The sequence below is a fragment of the Canis lupus genome, chromosome 17 (assembly GCF_048164855.1).
Source record: "Canis lupus baileyi chromosome 17, mCanLup2.hap1, whole genome shotgun sequence".
Taxonomy (NCBI): domain Eukaryota; kingdom Metazoa; phylum Chordata; class Mammalia; order Carnivora; family Canidae; genus Canis; species Canis lupus.
Window position 1 is genome coordinate 50,108,910 of NC_132854.1, and position 25,235 is coordinate 50,134,144.

At 35.6% G+C, this 25,235-nt stretch overlaps 1 long non-coding RNA gene and 1 pseudogene across 1 annotated transcript; one reads left to right on the forward strand and one right to left on the reverse strand.

The window, feature by feature from the left end:
* Positions 1–5,250: 5,250 nt before the first annotated feature.
* LOC140608417 (uncharacterized) lies at positions 5,251–21,365 on the reverse strand. Its single transcript, XR_012010449.1, has 3 exons — positions 21,215–21,365; positions 10,537–10,592; positions 5,251–5,517 (listed from the first exon to the last, which is right to left on the reverse strand). It is a non-coding gene; the product is annotated as an uncharacterized lncRNA (long non-coding RNA).
* On the forward strand, positions 12,304–14,893 carry LOC140607743 (polypeptide N-acetylgalactosaminyltransferase 11-like; annotated as a pseudogene).
* Positions 21,366–25,235: the final 3,870 nt, after the last annotated feature.

A 25,235-nucleotide genomic window follows, 5' to 3' on the forward strand; every position in this document is an offset into this window, starting at 1 on the left:
AATCTTCATACCTTTGTATTTTGCTTTATTATATATAAAAAAACAGACTTTTGTATCTTTCTTGTTTCGTTTGCTATGTTAGTCTTCATACACATGGCAGTGGCAGTAATTCATACAAATAAATGCTAACCTGGGATGTAGCATACGGTCAATGTCTGTCCACGCACTGGTTTCATGGGGAGCCACAGCAACCATATTGGCCTGAGTGGTTAGAGTCACATGTAATCTTTCCAGGCACCAGAGAAATATATATTTCTTGTTCTAACATTGGCAAATGAGGACCATATAGGACAGTAGGCATTTGTTGAACTATACAAAATGAAGATAATTCTAAAGAATCTGACCCCAGATTTTGGGTTATATCAAGTTTTTCTGAATGGGAGATTGAATCTCTGCTGGAAGAGTATTGTCAGGCTGAATGCGAACCCCTTTGGCCTTCTTTTTGGTAGTAATAATGGTGCATTGACTAATTTAATGTAGTTTTTGTCTCACCAAAAACAATTATATTGGTGATCATTAACATAAAGATATTTTGAAATCAAAGCTTTGTTCCTAGTACTTTAATCTCCCGGAAGCAATTAGAACTCAGCCTAGAATTAGATACTGCTTCTTAAATCCATATGAGCTAAGTGGTTTTGTTCTAGAAGTTAGCCCAGCTTACCAGTTAAAGGTATACAGTCTGGAGTCAAAACTTTGAACTTTGTGATTGAATTTTAGATTACCTATTTATTTATTCATCTACTTACTTTTCAGCCAACACGAGGCCCTGTGCTACATAATGAAGATACAGCAGTGAACAAGATAGACTCAATCCCTGCCCTCATAGAACTTACATTTTAGCCCAGAATAGGCACACATTAAATAAATAAATATCAACTGAGTTACTGAAAATTTTGATAAGCCATTTGAAGAAATGTATAGCATACTATGAAAGGCAGAAGGGAGTTCTAATCCCTCTCGCAGGTTAGGGAAGTCTTACCTGATGAAATTACACTTGATTTAGGAATGATAGGGACTAAGAATTAACTAGGAATAGGGATAGGGACTAGAACAATGACTAGTAATTGATAAAAGTGGGAGTCTGGAGTTGTGGAGCTGGAAGAGCTGTCCTGGTGGAGGGAGAGGCCCCTGTGAAGGCCCTGGAGGAGTGGAACAACCTGAAGTGACAGAGGAGCTACAAGGAAAATAGCGTTCATTAGCAAATGAGGACCAGATAAGAGAGTAGGCATTTGTTAAACTATACAAAATAAAGATAATTCTAAAGAATCTGACCCCTTCTTGTTTATATAAGATTTTTCTTTCTTTTTTTTTGTATATAAGATTTTTCTGAACGGGAGATTGACTCTCTGCTGGAAGAGTGTTTGTTGCCATGCTGAATGCCAACTGCGTTCTCAAGAGGACAGGTTGTACAAAGATTTTGGTGAGGAGGCAGGGGATTCAACACATATTATTTAAAATTATTTTAGAATTTATTAGGTATAACAAAGCTCACTGGATTTCATTTCCTCCTACTGTAAAATTGAAAAAAATAATGCCTCTGTTTCAGAAATGTTACAAAGGTTAAATAATAAAATGTTTACAAGGTCTTTGACACATAGTCTTACCAGACTAAGCAGTCTGAAGTATTTACAACAGCAGACAGTGTAGTGCTTTTCTGTTCATTTTTCTAATCTATAGTTTCTGCATAATTTCACCTCTAATCATACATTTTTTAAGGTTAGTATTTTTACATCTTAGATTTTTAAAATCAATCTTGTAATTATTTATATAATTAGAAGTGACTACATATTAGAGATAAAGACACTATAGAAGTTTAAATATATACATAAAATTATATAATTATAATTATATTACATAATTATACAATATTTTTATATTTTTATATTATAAATATAATATAATTATATTTATATTATATATTATGTAATATCAATGTATATATGTATATTTATTATGTGATAAATGTAAATATATATGTATATATAATATAAATGCATATATTATGTAATATAAATGCTTATATGTATATTCAAATATACATATTTATAAAACTAGAATGCATATATTTTGGAACATAGATGCTCAAATATTTTGTAAATGAGTAATTTAGACTTTAGTTTAAAAAATTGCAATCTTAGCTATCTTCTTATTAACAACATATTTCTACTTTTTCCTAAAACCATGGAAAACACAATTAACTATGTGGTATCTGTTGTAACTTTCCTCATTGGACTAGCAAAATTGCTTGAGTTTTAAAGTGTTCTCCCATATTCAATTAAATAACCTTTGAGGTATGAGAAAAAAAACAATGGGCTCTCTTGCACCTCTTTTGGAAGAACGCTGCGCCTAGTTGTCAAGGTAACTTGACCTCATTTTCAAGGTGAATGAGACCACTATAGGAAAGTGTGCAGGTGCTCAATACTTCCTCAGTAAGCATTTTATTCTTTAAGTGTTGTCAGAAACAAGCTTGAAGTGGACATATTGTTTTTCACTTTTACCTTTTTAAAATAAAAGTTATAAAGAGCTCTTTGAACATCATTTTTTTTACCTTTGTATTTATATTTTTCCCTCAGGGAGCATTTTAAATGGTATGTTCTTATTATTCCCTCTCTACCATTAGGTTTGTTTCTCTAGAGTATTATTCTTTTACTTTATGTTTTACACAAGAAACTGACAGTTCTGGCCCTGCTAAAAGGATCCATTGTCTGCTTTTTTCTGATGAAAACACTTGCCCAATGTTCCATTGACCTTTTGAATTTTCCCTCTTTACTTCTTCTGTATCCTGGTTGCAACATGAGCTTTCTTTTCCCAATAACCCACAAGAAAATACACGAATGATAATAGAGAAAAATGTCAGAAACATGAAAACCAGGTCCTAAGTGTTGGGCCTGTACCACTGTGAAAGTCTAACCCCTGGTGCTCTGAGAGTAAAAATATCTATCATGCCTTCCAAGAAAATTGAAAAGGAAAACATTTCAGAGATATTTATTAAGATATTAAGATGGTGACAGCAATGTCTTTAGAGATACTAGAGGAAGGTTAGCATGTATGTGTATTTGGGCAGCAAAATCTATTAAGGAACCAAATGTCAAAAATAATCTGATCAAGCCTATGTTTTATAGCTTTTGAACAATTTGAACAAGGGTACTCTAGTGGTGGAACTGGAAATATGCCAGGCCCATGACTCTGGAGAAGTCTCTTGCAGAGCATGCTATAGCTGCCTCATTTAAGAAAATGGCTACCCTGTTTGCCTTTCAGGCTTTTTTTTTTTTTTTTTTTTCCGTTAATTTTGTGTTCATTTTTACAGTGGCACCCTTGGTGGTAGTACTTAAGGAAAATTAGTGAATTTTGAAAGGAACACTAAGTTATAATTAATTGATAAAAACTACGCCTTTTCCTATTTGAGTATTATGGGCTGCCATGGAAATGACTGTACTGACGAGTAAAGATTAAATTGGCTTAATTCTGCACCATGCAAATAAAGGAAGAGATTACTCCTTCTCCTCCAATGTTCTTATAGCATTTAAATTAGAAAACATGTAATTAAATGCCTCTCATTTCTTTGAAATGTGTGTAAACCTTTAGAAACCTAGACAAGTTTTTTTGTCAACTTTATGACTTAGTAATGTTTTTCTCAAAGATCTAGGAGCCAGCTTTTTGAAATGTAAACATCAAGGGAGATATGTCACTATTTCCCAGTTTCTATGGGAAGGTAGAAGTTTAATTTTTGTGGGTATCTTGCTCCACGTTGGAAAACTACCTCCTGCACTGAAGATATGATATACTTGTTTTCCTTTTAGTAGTCAGTTAGCTAACACTGATGGTCACCACAATTACCAGGTAAAGTTAGGATGTATTTGTTTAATAAATTGTACTGTTGAATCCTCTTATTTGAGGACTTGTTACTATCTTTCTTGAAACCATATATGTAATGAATTATACCTGCTTGCCTATGTAAGGGGACGGACATTCTTTCTCAATTTGTGGTCTCTTAATGGACTACTTGTTTTGCACATCACATTCTTATTTAATATTTATTCATTAACAAAGTATTCTCTTTCTCCACTACCTTTGTGGAGAGGCTTTCTGAGTTGGGATATTTAATTTTTAATTATATTTCTCTAACACAATATTATTTAAGATAAATATGTACCTTTTAAAGTGGTTATGTGTTGCAATCAACCAGGAAAAATATAATAAGCCCAATGTCTCCTATATGAAATAAGTTTACTTCAGTCTTTTCAAGGCCTTATGTATGGATAAGAAGAATTTGTATGAAAGTAGAAAATAGGGGCAGCCCATGTGGCTCAGTGGTTTAGCACTGCCTTCAGCCCAGGGCCTGATCCTGGAGTCCAGGGATCGGGTCCCATGTCTGGTCCCTGCGTGGAGCCTGCTTCTCCCTCTACCTGTGTCTCTTCCTCTCTCTCTCTCTCTCTCTCTCTCTCTCTGTTTTTCATGAATAAATAAATAAAATCTTTGAAAAAAAAGAAAGTGGAAAATATAATCTCCAGCATCAAGAAATTTGCTGAGACAAAGACCCAACTTATCTTCATCCTTATGATTTTCTTCCTAAACCTATCATAATTAGATTAGTTGTAAATTAAAAAAAATAATAAGCACAATTGGTAATGATATAAAACAATTTTCAGGGTATAATTCAATGATATATTTCAAGAGGTTCATTAAATTACATCCTCTTGACTTATAAAGCTTCTGAGAAATGAGAACTATATCAGTAAGTAGAATCTAACAAAAGTTTTGTTAAAATTTTTTCATATGATGCCTTTTGCAAATCAATGCTTTCATCATGAAATAATACACATGCCTCCTCACTAGGTAGAACTCACTGGTGGGTTTCATCAAAACTCTGGTGTGGTGTTTATTCAGCTATGTTTTTACTATAGATATAAATAAACACAAATTATTTAATTTGATTAAATAGGAACTTATGAAATGGTAATTATGAAATGTTGAATAGTGATAATCCATAGTCATAATGCAGTCTTGAGAATGAGGAATGGGAGATACAAGGATGGCTAAAGGAGTTGTATGTATCTAACATGGATTTATTTCCAGTGAGAACTGTTCATGTTGGACTTTCCTGAGGAAAGTTTACCTTCTCACCAAAACTAAAGTGGAATAATGATCTATAATTCCCTGAATGATATGAATTGGAAAAATCAGAAGGATGCAAATATAACTGTACTTCTTTTATAATCAGGATTTAATTAAATAATATATTTCCAGAGGATCACCTAAAGCTTGTCTATCACATATTCCTGATTACATAGAAGAGTCTGTGAAATGGGAATTATGAGGAGTCTTCCTGTCTCAGCCTGCCATTTGTAGACATTGAGAGAATAGATCTTGAACATTGACTAGGCTTGCTGGCACTATGGAGAATCTTGGAGGAATCACAGACTGAGAATTTTAATTATAAATGAATTCTCTGAAATGAGAGGTCTTCCATTTTATGGCAGACAGGCCATGGGAGTAACTGAAGAGGTTCTGTTGAACCTGAGAAGACAAAAGAAAAGATTACTTGGAATTAGACATAGTTACTTCAAAGTATACTGAAAGACTGCATTGTCTGCCTCATTACCCATCCAGAACCTCTGATCTGGTTGAAAGTCCAGGACCTCAGGCTGGACATCTGTATCTAGAGTCCTAACCATCCAAATCAGTTACAGAGCTGCCTCTTCTCCCTCAAGCAGAAATGTGATTCTAGATTTTCTTTTAGTAGTTAGTAAAGGTCTTCTCCAGGTCCTAGTCTTGCTGATAGCTTTTGAGAGCATTTAAGAGTAGCTGGAATTATATATTTGAATAGCACTCAGTACAGTTTCCCAGTGAAATGTCTGGGTGATTCCACTTTCTGAGCAGTGCTAGGGTTGATGTCATTGCTGCCTGCCTCACATCCCATCTTGCTCAGGACTGACATTCAATTCTGAGTGTCATTTTGCTTCTTAGCTCAATTTTTCTATGAATTTAGTGGCCATAAGTCACAGGGAGGATGCAGGGAGATGGGGGCAGAGATGCACTCCGGCTCGTATATAGGATCTAGGGCTTGGCTCATATATGGTTAGGACCCATTGGACACCACATTAAAGTTCAGAGATTCTCGATGATATCAGAAAATATGACATGGATGACAGATCCCTTGCTTTTCTGTCTCTCATGGCACATCTCCAGCACTTACCAGAGGGATCAACCTGTTTTTAGCCTGGTTGGCTTCTGTGGCTCACTGTGACACAACAAATGCTTCTCAAATGGCTCTGGTGACAGGAAGTGTTGGGTACCTTTGTTCTTGCCCTATTTTAGATACTTCCCCACCTATTATTCTCCAATGAAATTGTACTTTACTCTGACAACAGCCCAAATATTAGATAAGACCCATGGAATTTCTTCCCTACAACTAATTTTGTGTGATTCAACTTATAGTTCTTCATAGAAGCATTCAGGTAAATATCACAGAGCCTTGTAGATTTGGGGGAAAAGGGAAGAAATCATGACCTTTGGTAAAAAAAAAAAAAAAAAAAAGTGTACATGAATAAGAGCTATAGTTGGCAATAGCTGGTCCTCTCTTACACAATATCTGAAATCCATTAAACATATTTGCCATAGCAAAGCAATACCATGTTTTTGAAAAGATACACATCCAATATGTGTGATATATTTCTTTATCTTTTATTTTTAAACTCCAACCCATTTCCTACAAATAAACTTGGCCTTAGAATGTATATGCCTTATCCTTGCTCTATATTACATTATAAATCTTATAGGAAAAGATATCAAGTGGCATCATGTCCAAAATGCTTTTATTTTATCCATGTTTCTTCTTTCATTAAGGAGGGAAGGTTGGAAGTTTCCATTTTCCAACATTCATGCACTATGCTTATACCCATTAGTTCATGCTTATGTTACCTCAGTTATTTGTGTTTTTTTCTTAGGACAAAGTTAGATTGACTCTATTTCTCGATAAAGTTATACTTTGAATCTTTTAATTATAATGAAAGCAATATTCCAGGATACTAAGGAACATAAACCTGTTAAAAGGATTATATTTGCCCTTTTCTTTCAATTTCAATAGACAGAATATATTTAACTAAAATCTACACTGTATTCACCACTATGTATGAGAGGAGAATATTTCTGGTTGAAAATCCTGAGCCCCCAAACTGGCATTGTTCCTTTGTAATTAGGAGCCAACTACAGAGGAAGCACCAAAGCATTGGCGGAGACTATCTGGCTATTGCCTTAGCAAACTGGAGAAGGTTTCTTAGCAACTTTTATTTTGTATCTCAGAGAGAAATATGGCCATCATGTAACTCTATCCACAACTTCAACCAATGGACTAATTCTATTGATCATTCTCTGGCAAAAGTCATTGTCTTAGTAAAGGACACATCTCCCTAAGTAGATTAGAGAAATAAATATTTGAGGAAGGCATTTGTATGAATTATTTATTTTTCTTCAGTTCCTATATCCTATAAGGAGGGATGTGATAACTTTAATTGGAACAATAACCACAGTTTAGTGGTAATTTCTATTCCCTTAAAAAGGACACACCTTTGCATGGTGAGTACAGGGAGATTGTCTCAGGAACAATTCTCTAAGGATCTACCATAATCACATTTAATAAACTCTATTTTTTAGCTATGTAATATAAATTGGGTGTTGTCATTAATTATTTGATTGAATCTTTATAATATTCTGAGATTTTTAAAAATGACATTAGTATTATTCTAGACAAAATCCTCAAGGAGGTAGATCTCTACTAACAATTAGTCCCATAATTCTAAGGCTATATGCTACCAGTTTAGCATCATCCCTCAGAGAACAATAATTTCTGTGTAGTGGTATTATATTATTCCTAAAACCCTATGCTAACCACTGCAAAATTATAAAATGACCAAAACACAGTCATTGCGCTCACCTAGCTCTAAACCTAAGAAAAACTACGTAAGTATAAAAATGACTTCAATAATATTTGGAGTGAATGTGAGTCAGTATCAAAGATCTGTGTGTGTTTTATAAGCAAAAAGGATCTATGTAAAGGAAAATAAATTGTTTTTCTGTTATTATTTGAGTGAGGGAGAAATAACATCCCATATACATTTGAGGGGACAATAAAATTTCCTGGTGGGAGGATAATTAGTAAATTAATTTGTTAAATTGTCTGTGTTTGGAGGCTAAAAGAATTATAGATATTTTTTTAATAAGAGTGATTTGATAGGTCTTGCATTCTAGTTAAAAGAAGGAATGACCAAAAGACAGAAGGCAGGAAAGCATAGTGTTTTTTTTTTGAGAAAGGAAGTAAGCTACTTTAGCTCAAGTTTAGAGTTCTAGAAGAAAACACAGAGAAAGAAAGGATGGATCCTGAAGCAATGGAGAACTATTAAGTAGCAAGAAAAGGTGTTTATGCCCTTTGCGAGGAGCTTGGGTAAATTATGAATATGGGTGAGCAGTGAAGTAACAAGACTGGAACTCAGCATAATGAAGATATTCTGGCGACACAATAAGTGAAGGCATACTAATGGATTGAGAAGTGTAGTAGGTTGAATGGTATCTCACAAAAAAAAACATGTCTATTCAGTTGCGTTTGGATGTAAAGTTCTGTAAATATCTGTGAAATCCATCTGGTCCAGTGTATCATTTAAAGCTCTTGTTTCTTTGGTGATGTTGTGCTTAGAAGATCTGTCAATTGTAGAAAGTGCTACATTCAAGTCACCAAGTATTAGTGTATTATTATCTAAGTATGTCTTAACTTTGGTTATTAATTGATTGATATACTTGGCAGCTCCCACATTTGGGGCATAAATACTGATGATTGCTAGGTCCTCTTGTTGGATAGATCTTTTAAGTATGATATAGTGTCCCTCTTCATCTCTTACTATAGCTTGCTCTGCATCACTTGCCATCAGAAAAATACAAATCAAAACCACAATGAGATACCACTTCACACCAGTGAGAATGGGGTAAATTAACAAGTCAGGAAACAACAAATGTTGGAGATGATGTGGAGAAAAGGGAACCCTCTTGCACTGTTGGTGGGAATGTGACCTGGTGCAGCCACTCTGGAAAACTGTGTGGATGTTCCTCAAAGAGTTAAAAATAGACCTGCCCTACGACCCAACAATTCCACTGCTGGGGATTTACCCCAAAGATACAGATGCAGTGAAACGTCGGGACACCTGCACCCCGATGTTTATAGCAGCAATGTCCACAATAGCCAAACTGTGGAAGGAGCCTCGGTGTCCATCGAAAGATGAATGGATAAAGAAGCTGTGGTCTATGTATACGATGGAATATTCCTCAGCCATTAGAAACGACAAATACCCACCATTTGCTTCGACGTGGATGGAACTGGAGGGTATTATGCTGAGTAAAATAAGTCAACGGAGAAGGGCAAACATTATATGGTCTCATTCATTTGGGAATATAAAAATATAGTGAAAGGGAATAAAGGGGAAAGGAGAGAAAATGAGTGGGAAATATCAGAGAGGGAGACAGAACATGAGAGACTCCTAACTCTGGGAAAAGAACAAGGGGTGGTGGAAAGGGAGGTGGGCGGGGAGGTGGGGGTGACTGGGTGATGGGCACTGAGGGGGGCACTTGATGGGATGAGCACTGGGTGTTATGCTATATGTTGGCAAATTGAACTCCAGTAAAAATAAAATAAAATAAAATAAATTGTATTTGGGAGATGAAAAAAAAATCCTGTCTACCCAGAACCTCAGAATGTGAATGCAGATGATGTTATTAGTTAAGGATCTCAAGATGAAATCATCTTGGATTTACGGTAGACCCTAAATGCTCTTACCAGAGTCCTTATAGAAGAGGAGAAGACAGAGGACACAAATACAGTGATATGAAGATGGAAGCCGATTGTTATAATGTATCTATAAGCCAGAGAATGTGAAAGATTGCCTACAACCACCAGACATGGGAGAAGGGGATGGGATGGTTCTTCCTTTAGAGTCTCCAGAAGGAACCAACCCTGCTGACACTTTGATTTCAAGCTTCTGTCCTCCTTAACTAATGGAGAATAAATTCTGTTTTAAGCCACCCAATTTACAGTGATTTGTTATGTCAGCCTCAGAAAATCAATATAAGAGACAATAGTAGACAACCAAATGAAGCATAATAAAGGTCTGAACTAGAGAGGGAGGAAGTAGAAACAGAAAGGAGCATGTGGACATAGGATTTACCATAAAGGCTATGTGTCACAGATTCTCACTTGTATATCCCCTCCAAGGCTTATACTGAATAATGCATGGAAATTGGAAATTCTTTACTTAAGTAAATCCCACACACCATATAAATTACTAAGTGTACAAAGCTTAGACTAGCCCCTATGTATATGACATTGCAAGTAAACAATTTAAGTCAGTTGGAACATAAGAGAGAATCCTATGTTTTTAGTTTGGCAATCACAGAGGGTAGTGATATTCTTTATCAGAAACAATAAATTCAGGTGAGGAGCTTTTTTGCAAGTAAGTAAAAATCAGGTTTTCTAACAACTTGTAAACTACTCACCCTTCGTGATCCAGTCCACTGCTGGATTTAGCCTGTAGTTTGTAGTTCGCTGACTCCTGGTACAAAGAAACAACTCTAATCAATGTGCTAAATGGTATAATAAGAGAGTGTGTATGGTACAAAATGGTCACAAAGCAGGGGAGGCAGTTTACTCCCCCTGTATATTGGAAAAGCCTTTCTAACTCCTATTGTGAATTAGGTTTATTTGGTCTTTTCCAAAAAAAAAAAAAAAAAAAAAACAATCAACCTATGGCTTAGACAAGCTCTCCTACAAAGTGGTTCCATTGTTCTTTCATCTTTGTATCTATAGAGTTAAATACAGAGCACATCAAATAGTAGATGCTAATTCATCTTGAAAAATGGAGAACCGGAGTCTTGGGTACTGATAGGCTATTCAAATGTAGATATAAAGTAGGTATTAAAAATATGGATCTTGGGGCACCTGGGTAGCTCAGTTGATTAGGCATCTGATTCTTTATTTCAGCTCAGGTTATGATTTCAGGGTTGTGAGACTGAGTCCATGTTGAGCTCAGACTCTGTGTGCTCAACGAGGAGTCTGCTTGAGATTTTTTCTCTCACTCTCAGACTTTCCCCCACCCTTGCACTAAATAAATAAATGGATCTTGAATTCAGGAAACATTGGGACTGGCAACATGCATTTAGGTAACCAACACAGTGCAATTGCTGAAACTCTGGAATTGACTGAGAGCTCTGAGGGGGAGGCTATTACAAGACAAAAGACACAAGGATGAAAACTGATAAATACAAGTACCATATTGGGTATTGTCGGGCACTTTGGATATACTAACTGTAGAACCAAAGAGATACTTTAAATAAATATATTCCATAAATTGGTGAAATGGAACTTTATTGTAACTCTTGACTTTCTCTGGCTTTTTTCTTGTTTGGCCCAGTCACTTACGGGAAATGTCAAGTGATTCTGAAGACCACCTGGAGTTGCTTTAACTTCAATCCCCTGAGAAGCCTCAAAAGGTCAAGTATCATCTCCTACTGCTTCTCAGATGCCTTTACATCATACCGAGTTCCTAGTTAATCTTCCCAGTCCTGTAAAATTCACATGTGCCAGTGCTCTAGATAGAAATGACACACATTCTTTCAATTTTGGAAACTGAGCTTTTTCTCATAGACTCAAGGGGATAATCCCACATTTTAAAGATAGATTTTAAAATATTGAAAGCTATAAAGATTAGAGTAGCTCTTCAAAAATTCCCTAAAAAGCACATTATGCAGTAATAATGTACAATGTCTTAAAAAATATATGCTTTAAATTTCAAAGATGAAGTCAAGAATAATTTTAAGTGAATTTATAGATACATATTAATCATGATACTAGAGTTATCTTAAAATACGTGCACAGATATGAATGTATACGTATAGAAACCAAAATGTACACATATAAACAGAAGTACCATTACTTGTGGGTTCATTACTGATAATAGCTCACCAAAAGTAATAAACACTTTGAGATCTTACTGCATGCCAAAGATGAACTAAGTCATTGCAAATATTAGCTCTTTATCCTTCCAGCAACTCTGAGGTAGATCATATTTTTTTTTACATTTTTCAATTACTTTATATAGCCAACACAAATAAAATCCCAAAGGCGTCTCAAAATAAACCAAAAGCTTACTGTTCAATTTAAGTCAAGAAATTGTTTATTTAGCACCTTCTATCTGCTAATCAGTATGCCACATGCTTAAACACAATGCTTTACTTCTGCATAAGAAAAGATATATTCATGCAGTCATGGACATCAAAGGAGCTGTTTGGCCTCAAGGTAAATACCAGTTTCATGCTAGAAGACAGAAACCAAACTATAAAAAATAATCCAAAAGGGAGATTTTCAGGTTCTAAAAAAAAAAAAAAAAAAAAAAAAAAAAAGCCAGTTACCAATGGAGCACTGTTATTTTGCCTTATTCTTCTCCTTTTCTGTCTTGCTTTCACTTAGGACTTGGATTTTTTTTTTTTTTTTAAATAATCCGCCATTCACTTCAAACTGGAATGGAGAAACATGGAACTGTTCAAACTTCTTCCTTGCTATTTCCCAAGACCTGCTCTTAAACTCATGTTTAATTAAACTAAATTAATTAATAATTTATATATTGAGAGAGAGAGAGTACACATGGGCATGCAAGTGGGAGGGCAGGGCAGAGGGAGAGGGAGAGAGAGAATCTCAAGTTGACTCCCTGCTGAGTGCAGAGCTGAATGCAGAGCCCCACACAGGACTCAACTGCAGAACCTTGAGATCATGATTTAAGCTGAAATCAAGAGTCTGACATCTAACCAACTGAGCCATCCAGGTACCCCAAAATTCTTATTTAATTTTAAAAGCCTGGCTAATTTCTTTGAGAGAAAGAGAGAGAAAGGGAGAAGAAATAATGGGGGTGCAAGGCCCCAGGTCCTGGTGGATACCAATGTGTCCTATCCTGTGAGAAATTGGACTGTTCACCTTCCCAGGGCCGCTCTCACCTGGTTCTTCCATCTGACCTGGGCTAAGGTAGAGGAAGGGTGCCACGGCCAGAGACTCTGAAGGCCTAATCCTGGGCTGCTGATTTTCAGAGTCATACTGTATCCTTTTGGGGTCTTCAACATGAGGACCACATGGGCTACCTAGAGGTAAAGCCCACAGAAGTATCCCCACTCCCACCTCCCAAATGCATCTGGGAGATTCTTACTCTCACATTGGTCCACAATCAGCCTTCAGCCCTTGTTTCTGGCTCCAGCAGCTTCTGCTCCAAGAAATTGAAAAAGTCCTTTCAGCTGTGCTAGATATACAACACTAAGTGTAACTGTTCAATATTTCTGTTCAGGTGCCTTTTTACATCTGTGACCTGGATGGTTTTGCTTTTTGTTTATTTCAACTTCAGTCAAATTATTCAGTTCCTTAAGAATGTGCCTATAAAGGGGTCTGGGCCCTATGGATAATTCCCTAAAATATTCTATCCCTGTTTCATGCAAGTGCCAAGTCCAGTGTTAGAGTCATAGTTCAAAGCAGACAAAACTGTGATATGATAATCATGTTGAAGATACAGTAAAAATGTTAAATTCTCTTCTAAATTGGATATAATTTTTGGGGTGCCTGGGTGGCTCAGTCAGTTGTGCATCTGCCTTCAGCTTAGGTCATGATCTCAGGGTCCTGAGATTGAGCCCCACATCGGGCTCCCTGCTCAGTGGGGAGCCTGCTTCTCCCTTTTCTTCTGCCCTTCCCCCCATCATGCTCATACTTGCATGTGCTCTCCCTCTCTCTCTGTCTCTTAAATAAATAAATAAAATTTTAAAAGATTAAAAAAAACTAAGTTGGATATAATTTTTAATGAAAGTAATCACAAATTGAGAGACTTAGGTTCTCAGATACATACTTTAATATGTAACTTCTTGACCTACCATGAAGGTTTGCCAGACTTAAGGAATGCAGTATGTAAAGAAAAGTCTATCTGGTCAAGTAGACTGTGCAAGACAGTGCACAGTCATAGATAGCATACCAGCATCTCATCTTCATGAAATCGCCTCCATGAATAATGATAGTGACTTTGATGATTTGAAAGGAGAGCTGGATAAATATGTCCCCAAATACCTTGTTGGAAATGTTAAAGTAGTAAGAAATACAAAGTGTGAGGGATTGATTCAAGGAAGAATGATTGGAGCAACCCATGCTATAGGAAAAGTTCTGGTCTTGTTAGATAGCTACTGTGAAATGAATGTGCCATAATTGCAACCCTTGCTGGCTGTCATCTAGGAGTACTGGCAGACCATGGCTTGCCCACCAACTGATATTATCAGTGCAGATATGCTTGTCTACAGCTTGTTGTCCTGTCTGGTACAGGGAGGATTCAGCTGGGGCTCCACTTCAGATGGGATGTGATTCCTCTTTCTGAGCTCCGAGGACCAGATGGAAATAATGTACCAGTAAAGTCTCCCACTATGACTGGTGGATTGTTTGCCATGAATAGACTCTATTTCAAATATTGGGAAGTATGACAGGAGCATGTAAATATGCGCATGAGAAGAGTAAGAAATATCACTTAGGATCTGAATGTGTGGTGGTAAGCTCCTCATTGTTCCTTGCTCTACAGTAGCACATGTTTTCTAAAAAATGCAACCATATGGATCTTCTAAAGGTTAGGACACCAGGATATATAACTCTTTGAGGCTGGCACGTGCTTGGTTGAATGAATATAAGGAGCATTATTTTTCTGTAAGACCTGATCTGAAGACCAATTGGTATTGGTATTGTGGAAATACCAATGAGTTTATTGAAATGAAGAAGAAATTGGGTTATAAATCAATTAAATGGTATCCAGATAATAATTATTCAGAAGTTCAGATATCTACATAAGAACAATGTGGAAGGAGGCACAATTAAGTAGAAGAAAAAACAGTTAAAAAACTATTACATAGGGCAGCCCTGGTGGCTCAGCGGTTTAGCGCCAATTTCAACCCAGGGCGTGATCCTGGAGACCTGAGATCAAGTCCCACGTCAGGCTCCCTGCATGGAGCCTGCTTCTCTCACTGCCTCTCTCTCTCTCTCTGTGTGTCTCTAATAAATAAATAAAATCTTAAAAAAAAAAAAAAGAAACTATTTACATAGCCCAGAGGAAAACCACAAGAGACCTGAGGAAGGTTTGAACTAAGGCAGAGTTTGATTGATTATCTTACATATTACATATTGGATTTTTTTGTTTGGAAAGTAGTATATAAATGTGTTAAAAATAAATAAATAAAAGATTCTAGTTTCATCCATTGCTTCATACCCATTAGTGCTTTACTTATCATGTGTAAAAAAGTTTAGCAAACCCTAAATTTATTTATTCAAAGATAAATAAGACTGACCTTATTTCCCCCAAAGAGCATACAGTATACCATAGGAAACAAACAAATGTTAATGCTGCTATTCATTCATTCATTCATTCATTAGAAGTCAAGGTGAAGGAGAGAAGTTAAAGGATGACTCCGAAAGGATGGGAAGAAATATGGACATCACCAAAGCTGATAGGAGGGTTGGGAGCACAGCTGGCAAGGAAGATGGTAAATTAAAAGAATGAAAAACAAAACACAAATTTTGTGATGCATTAAAAATGTTTTTATGAAGAAATAAATATCCCTTCCCTTAGAAGATTATTCTAATTTACAGCTATGGAAGCTATCAAAGCTGAAGATAAAGACTTTTCATGTTATCTCAATGTGATATGAAGACATTTTACCAGAAGACAAAATGAAATAAAATGATATACTTTGAGTTTGTGATGTAATGAGGGACTGATTTAGACTTCATTGTGTATGACCTTGCATAAATCACTTCACTTTTGGTTCCCAATTTGTTCTTCAATAAAATTAGGAAATAAATTGAATTTTCAGCAAAACTAATATGTGTTCTGAGTGAATTCCATCTTTTTCTTGGTGCCAATCTCCCTGTCTCCACCAAACTTTGAGAATATTCATGTAACAAACAACAAGATAATTGGCAAGGTCAATACACATTTTTTTTTAATGCCCATTTGCTATGGAGTTACTCACTGATGGGATCATGTTACACTGGAAAAAGATCATCCCTAAACAACCCCAAAGGGGTTCTTTCTCTAAGCTGGCAGAGCCATCTTATTTCCATTTCACCTACAACTGGGTGACATCTGTGTTGTTGGAAATCCAAGGGACAGCCTCATGAAAGTCTCCATCGGTCATTGCATTGGAATCTGCTCTGCATTCCCCTGACAATGTCTACCATGTTTGGTGTTTTTTTTTTTTTTTTTTGAATTTTTATTTATTTATGATAGTCACAGAGAGAGAGAGAGAGAGAGAGGCAGAGACACAGGCAGAGGGAGAAGCAGGCTCCATGCACCGGGAGCCCGACGTGGGATTCGATCCCAGGTCTCCAGGATCGCGCCCTGGGCCAAAGGCAGGCGCCAAACCGCTGCGCCACCCAGGGATCCTATGTTTGGTGTTCTTAATAAGAGTTGCAGTCAGTTTCCAATATGTGGAACAGCAGTAAATGCTGAAGATGCACAGAATAGGTGCTGATATATATATATATTTTTTAATTTAAATTCATTTGTTCATACTAAATGTTAAGGATTATTTTAGCAGTGCCTAGCATGTGATTCTGTGTTAAAGAATGCTAAAGATCCTCTGGGTATTGCTCACACAATTTCTGATTTGAACCACAAACACTCTAAGATTGAATAAGAACTTTCATAAACACGGGATCCCGATCTGCCTATGTCTCTGCCCCTCTCTCTCTCTGTGATTTTTATAAAAAAAAAAAAAAAAATTAAAAAAGAACTTTCGTAAACATGAAAAAGAAAAACAACAGCGGGTTTTCAGCATCTTTTGATCAAACTAAAAAAAAAAAAAAAAAAAAGTAAAGCAGCATGGGTCACCGACTATAAATGTGTGTTAAATTAACATGACTCTCATCTTCTAATTAGGTAATACTGCAGTAGTGTGAGTCCTGGTTACCAATTCAGAAGAATGCATTTTAGGGCTTGGCAGTGGAGTATAATAGAAAAAGATGGGCCAAATCAAATTTGAAAATAAGGAAAGTGAAGTCGAATATAGGTGAACTTTTTTGAATGAGATGGATGAATATCTCTGAATGAAATATTCAAGACTGTAGCAAACTGCTTCCCGAGGGAAACAAGAAAATTCAATTTCATGAGAAAATTAAAATGAGAATCAAAAGTCTCTACAAGACACACACGTACACACCCAAATACACACTTATATTTGTGTTTAGCAAAAACAAGTAGATTACTAGCTAAGCTGATAGATCTTTTACATCTGTATGTCTTTTTTTCTTCATTTTCATAAATCACTGTAATTTTATAATCATTGTCCCAATCATTATTTCTGGACTGTTTGCATTTTTTTTCTTTTAAAATCATCTGCCTTATTTCCTTACCTCCTCCAAACCTAAAGTAAGTGTAGATGTTGTATATTTTTGAATAATTTATCATGTTGAGGAGCTACACAAGTATAAGTAACAGATTTAAAACCACAATTGACAGAGAGGGCACTCTGCAATGACAGGCTCTAGAGTCCAGAATTTTAAAGAGTTTTATTCAATTCTAAAAACCTTGTTTCTCTTCATTTCCAATTAAATAGAATTATTTAAATAAATCTACTCATCTTTGTTTTGAATATTGGCATTAATTATATGGTGAGACAGCACATACCTAATTTTTCTGTCATCCTCTAACATTCTTTTATGATATGATATCTGTGCTTGATATTAAAGGGACCGAGGTATTGAAAATGAGGAAGTAACTTGTCCAAGTTTATACAGCTAGCAAACAATGGAGTCAAGATGGAAAATTTTGACTCTAAAGCCTGCCTCTCAACCACTACTCCAAAAACTTGTAGTCAATTCTTAAATGCTTCAACCATGCAATGTAAACTTTAGATAAATACGTAGCTTTCTCCAAAATGGTACTAGACTTTCACAGAAGATGCCTATAGGTCTCAGAAAATTATGGTAGATGTCAGTTAACTTCAGGGTGATACTTTATGACAAGAAAGGTAGCAGAGAAAAAAATTACAATTGGCATACCCCATATACTTATGGCCAATGAAGAACAGTCTTTTACTGTTCATGAACACTATCTACTTGACCAAACTTGAGTCAAGCAGCTTTGAGTTTTCTTCTTGATAAGGCCTCAGTCTCAGCCCCATCCTTGCCAGGCCTGAATAGCTCAGTTACAGCAAGAATTCTACTAAGTCAGTTTAGAAAGAAGCCTCCACTCTTGAATACCTGATCGTTCTCAATATCTGATCAAGTTCCTCACGTCTACCATCTCCCCCCTACACAAAGCCCCTACCAAGCTGTATCTGTTCACTCTGGCCTGTCCTCAGCAAAAATCCTGCTAGGTCAGATTAGCAAGAATGCCACTTGCTAATCTCACCTAGAGGCACTTTGATGCCTCTTCTCAGTAGTTTTCCATCCACCAACCACCTCCCGCCACAAACACCCACCCACCTACAAATCATCTCTTGCCCTTAAATTCAGAATTGAGCCCAGTTCTATACTGAGGTCTCTTTCCCTTATTATAACAGTCCCTGAATCAAGTCTGTTTTTACTGCTTTAACTACTTTCAGGCTCTGGTGGTTTTTTTTTTTTTTTTTTTTTTTTTTACTTTGATACCATATACATGCCAGACAGAGAAGCATGAGGAAAGGAATGAGTTTTGAAGATAACGGCAATTTTTAAAAACCCACACTCTTTCTGCCTATATTTAAAGGACTCTTTGCAAAGAAGTTTTTTAGAATATGATCATTTGTTCAAATACTAGCATAGAAGCTGTGTTTATTTGCTTTGCCAATATTTCTAAACTCAAGGGAGGAATGTGAGAGTTTACTTAACTTCTTCAAAATATCAACTTTGCCAGGCGGTGATGGACTACATCTTTTAATCTACAAGTGGGCGCTCTCCTACTGAAAAATTAGAGAATCAACCTGAAGCATGCTTTGCAGCTATTCCTTCCCACCAGTACTCCGGTACTTTGATTAAGATTTACTGCGGCTAAAATAGTGCCCTTATCGTCTTGTTTACTAGCTGTTTCTGAGTAGGAAATATCTTTGGAGAAGAAAAAAAAAAAAAAAAACGGTTTGATCCACAATCCCTTCTCCACGGGGTAAACCAGTTATCAGTGATAGCATTCTTATGGAGTGAGATCGTATTGTTCGAAACTGCATTTCATGAAGTAGTCATAAAGGACTCTGAAATATTATCAAGTGAGCACTTTGAATACTGGAATAACAAAAGCAGAGTTTATCTTTCATTTAATAAAAGTCTGTTTGCTTTCTCTTGTGTACTAAAGAAATCATTTACATCAACTGCAGTAAAACAATCACAACAAAACACCACTTAACAGCAGGTACTGGATGGACAAATTTCCACCATCAAAGTTAGCCCTTTTGGTAAAGGAAAATGTATATAACTTGTAACTTTATAGTTTTTGAATTCTTGTAATGTATGACTCAATTATAATTTTTGCAGGTCAAGAAAAGCCCCTTCCCTTCACTCCTACTAAAATGCTCTTAAAATAAGTCTCTGTTTTTTCAATGACATGATTATGAAATGTATTCCACTGCCCCAGGTCCCACAACAGAAGATTTCCCATTATTTTCTACAAGATCCAATAGAGCATTCTTGATTTCAATCAGGTCAGACACCCTGTCACAATCCAATCCTGACACATCAATGACAAGGCATATCAGAGCAGTCAAAAGTTTACAACATGTAATAAAAACTGAACTAAAGTCAAGCATGCTATCCTCTTGTAGGCCCAGGGAGACTCTAGGCAACTAGTGATTTGTAGGCTCCATTACATCCCAAATGTTCGATGTATCTAGCCCTTGGCAGGGTGTCAAGGACAAGAAATAATCAGTCTTTAGAGATCACTTTTGAAATGCTATGCCCTCTGCTTCCTTCAGGTGAATCATTCCTTCCATGTTGTCAGGATCCACTGATGAAAGCTGATGACTTTCAATAGCCTCTGACAAGTGAGGTATCCCCTTCGCCATATGTGGAGGAAATGATACTGTGCAATCAGCTTTCACCAGGCGTGCTGTGAGTGATGAGCTACTGCACAACATCAACCTCATGAGCTCCTTTCCAGAGTCAAAAGTAAAAAGCAGGATGTATATGATCTTGTACACAAGAGCAGAATGATCACAAGGGAAACAGACATGAGGGCATTTTAAAATTTATTTACACTGCTTTCTGGCCCTCTGGCCCTCTCATGCTGAGTGAAGTAAGTCAATCGGAGAAGGACAATCATATGGTTTCACTCATATGGGGAATATAAAAAATAGTGAAAGGGATTATAGGGGAAAGGAGAGAAAATGAGTGAAAAAAATTAGAGAGGGAGACAAACCATGAGAGACTCCTAACTCTGGGAAATGAACAAGGGGTAGTGGAAGGGAAGGTGGGCGAGGGGGATGGGGTGACTGGATGACAGGCACTGAGGGGGGCACTTGACGGGATGAGCACTGGGTGCTCAAATCAAACTCCAATAAAAAATATACAAAAAATAAAGTAAAATTTATTTACAGACGTTTCATGTCTAGAAGTCAAATTTTGTCTTTACATTGAATCTTTAGATTCAAAAGAGTAGACCAATATCAGGTATCTGAAAATGACATGGAAGTGATGCAAATTGGTGGCACTGCTCACATAGCAATAAGTATTAAGTAGGCTTTCTGGTCTGAATATGACTTTTGGTTCAGCTTATATCTAATCATTTATCTGCAAAGAGAATTCTTATTGATTTTCAAATAGCAATTTTTTTTTCTCATGATAGCCTTACATTTTTTTTTCCATTCACTAGAATTTCAGTTATTTCAACCATAAAACCACAATTTAAGTTTCTCCTACTAAAGCCTTATAGGTATCATATTTATTGTAAAAATACTAATTTTTAAAAACATTATTTATTTTCTATTTAATTTAAATCTCTAGTTTCAGCTTCTCTCTTCATATGTATTACAGTTTCAGTTAATTGTAACTGTAATTTGAGGTTAGAAACTATACAATGCAATTAAGGATAAAGAGAATTGTAAATGACACCCAAAATTTTCATTTTGTTTAGACAAATGTATAAACAATGTATAGAACTACGTGCTGATAGAGGAGATAGAAAACAAGGATTCAAATAACCAGTACCTGGGATCCCTGGGTGGTGCAGCAGTTTAGCGCCTGCCTCTGGCTCAGGGCACGATCCTGGAGGCCCTGGATCGAATCCCACATCGGGCTCCTGGTGCATGGAGCCTGCTTCTCCCTCTGCCTGTGTCTCTGCCTCTCTCTCTCCCTCTCTCTGTGACTATCATAAATAAATAAAAATTAAAAATTAAGAAAAAAAAAAACCAGCACCCAGATTTTGGCAAATGATTTCTGGCTTTACTTTAATGTAATTGTGGTAATGTAAGAATATGACACATTTGATGTATTTCCCAAGTAGCCTAGTTTTTAAAAATTGCGTGGATGACAAAGTATTATGAAACCTAATTAGTTCAAATCTTATGTATATTTCCAATAGTCCATGAAAATATACATGTATATAGTAGATATGTACAATCTTATATAAAATTTTAACTAAAATATATTTTATAACATTTATAAAACTTTATAAAGTTTATAAAAGTTTATAAAGTTTATAAAGTTTATAAAACTTTTTTGTGAGAAAAAGAATAGAAGTTTATTAAGTAAAGATACAGGGAAAGCTCTCGGATGTGAGAGGGGTCTTGACAGGGTTGCCCTACTATATAAAATTTAGTAAGAATTTTATGAAACATTGCAAATTGTAGCATAGTACTCTATTCTTCATGAAAAAAAATTCTTTTTCTGAAGCATAAAAGCCAATTTGAAAAGTAAAGAAACTTCAAATTATATTCTTTTGGCTAGCAAATCATCTTTGTTTTTTTTTTAATTTAAAAAATGTAAAATATATCTTTTATTGCTAACTGTTCAATGTTCTCTTTATATTTCCTCCTGCCTCTTAATATTCCAATTCAAGTACAATAACATCGTGCCTTCATGTTACAGTTGTTTAAGATATGTATGAACTATAACTGTAGAAATTTTGATACTATATGCCATTCCTTTATAAATCTTATATAACTATATAAAGAGTATATGTATGTATATAAAAATAATTATGGTTTAGTGTGTACTTTATATATAGTGAGAGATAGGTATAGATACAGTTACCTATACTATAAAACTTTTCAAAAATATGAAATGAGATTAATTACCGTATTTATATTTATCATTGTAAAGAAGAAACTTTTCAAGTATTCTACTAAGGACTTTTAAAATGCTACTTATGAAAAAATAAAATAGATAAAATAAAATGCTACCTATACTTATTGTCTAGTTCCAGTCTCACATATTCATTTTTTCCTGTTTTTTCCCTCTTATTTATAGTTCACTCCAAGACATAGTGGGAATATCTCAATCTCGCCAGTACTTGAAATACTTTTTAAAAATCCTACAATTATATTTTCTACCTGAAATATTAAAAAAAAATCATAATTTCATCCTGAGCCAAAAAACTCTCAAACAAATCAATATAGCCTAAATAGACTATGCGGTAGATATCTCAATTCACAATCTACTACAATCTGAAAAGCAAATGGGTAATGTGTTTTGAGTGTGTTATAAAACTAATGTCTCTCTGAATTGAAACATCACAGACTGAATACATGTGCTTATGTACAATTTTTCTTCAAATACACAGAAAAAATATTTTTTTTTTTTGTAGAAAAACTAACATTAAGTAAACAAGAGAAAAGAGTGGAAAACAGATGTCGAACATATTTGGAAGATGGCAAGCTGACAGACAAGTGATACCTGACTTGGCAAAAAGGAAACAATGGTTATCTACAGGACCACAGAGGAGAATCAACAAGAAGCAAACCTGAAAAAGTCTCACTAATTGAAGCAACAGCTAGCTCTAAATGAAAGTCTTTAGAGGGAATCAGACCTCCAATAAGAGTTTATGCATCTGAAGAGTAAACTGGAGAGGCCCTTGTGTCTGGAGTATGGGGCAGACTTAAGAGTAGAGATGAGATGCAGTATTCAATGTAGTAAGTCAAGGTCAAAGTCACTATATTCACTTATAACCCACTGCCCCAACCAAGAATATTGGAGAGTCCAAGAGAGAAGATCTATAGATCCCTGCCTTTAGAAGAAGTCCCAATGGGTCTGCTAAGTCTCCAGATTATCACCCTTAGTGAGTCCCGATATAAACAAAGCTTACTCATGCACAAAAAGCTGAGCATCACCTTTTCAGTGCCTCGCACTTAAATATAAATGGCAGAGAATAATCAGCAAACACTTGAGGAAAGCCAATGATATGAAAGAATGAAACAAAACAAAAAGCAACAAGCATGCGGATAAAAATAGGTAAAAGAGAGAATAATTTAGAAGAAAACACGGAGTATGTAGGAAGTAGTAGGAAACTTCAAAATGTCTATTAATCTTGAGAGAGCCAAGAGATACCATCGTATATTTAGTACTCAAAAAAGAGCGATGAGAAAAAAAAAATAAACAAGAAAGAACTCTTGGAATTTACAAAAAGAAGGGAACAACTTAAAAAAATAGACACCTTCACAACTACCACAAAATTAGAGAAGAATAGTAGCTAAAGTTGAGAATAGACATCACAAAGTTAGAAAAACAACAGTAAAATTTAAATGTACATTTAGAAAGAAAAACGATTTAAAAAAATAATTCACAAGTTTCAACTTCAAGTAATATAGAAATAAACAGGAAAAACTATAGAGGAAATCATCAAAGAAATTATGTAAGAACATTTCCTTAATCTAAAGGATGTAATTTTTCATCATAAAAACTACAGTTTACCTGGCGTAATGAGTTAAATGGGGTTCACACAAAAACATATTTTTGAATGAAAATTCAGAATCATAGGAGCAAAAATAAGACCAAAACTTACAGAAAGAAAGAAAAAAAACCATGCTTGTATTAAGGATATAAAATGAGAGTAGCTTACAATACTGTGTTAATAGTATCGAAACTAGACGACAATGAAACGCCTTCTTAGGAGTTAAGGACTTTCATTCTAGAATTCTACATCAAAACAAACTGTCACTTAAGTGGGAGACACATAATATTTCAAAAGAGTTTCAAAAATGTTTCAAAAGACCAACCAAGTCCCTCTGTAAGGCAACTAAGAAGACCCTACCATCTCCGCCAAGCAACACTAGAATTTAGACAAGCTTCTTCCTTACTCTAGGTCTCTGACCTCCTTTCTTAAAGCACTGGCTTTAGAAAACTTGGAATTGTAAATTCTCTGCTTCTTTGAAGATGTAAATCCTTTCAAAAGACTATTGGCAGTTTTACAAGGGAGGCATATCTTTTTCTAGAACCTGGGAGCCATCTCTTTGACATGTAATCACCATTTCCCTGGCAGAGTAGGAACCTATCTTAGGCAGGCACGTTCCTCCAAGTTGTAAAACTACCTTCTGTCATAAAGATATTGGAAGTCTCTTTTTCTTTGTGTAACACCAATTAGCCATCACAGATGGCTAGTAATTCCCCACCAACCCCACCAATTAAAAGCTTCTCAGCTCTTTGTCTCAGTGGAATTGAGCTCAAAATTTTGGTCTCACTCTACTATTATAGTCGCTTTGAATTAAACCTTCCTGCTTGTTTAAATTTGTTGGGTGTAATTTTTGCTTTGACTCAACTATAGGTTGTGTTCCAAAAGAAGGTGTAAGAGATGGCAGCCAAAGTAGAATATATAACAGAAAAGAGATAAATAAAATCTCTAAGCTGATGTTGAAAGAAACATCAACTGAGAGCTGTCAGAGTTTGAGATTCTCAGAATACATTGGGAGAGAAAGATGGACAGTTTGAGAAAGGCAATAGTACACAAATGGAACTAGCAAATTACCAGATGGGTTTTACCATCCTGAGAGGAAATGTATGCTCATCTCAGAAATTTGGTGCTGAGTTAGTGCTAGGGTACATGGAAAATTCAGCCTAAGATTATCTAGGTAATTATTAACAGTGAAATTTAAAAAGTTGGACAAGGGGGAAAAAGTTGTTTCTGGCCAGAACAATATTCAGATAATCAACATCTTAGAAATCCTAAATAAAATTCGATGTAATCAATATTGTGATAGAATTATGTCAGCAGGAGGAGGAGTGGGGTCCCAAGAGA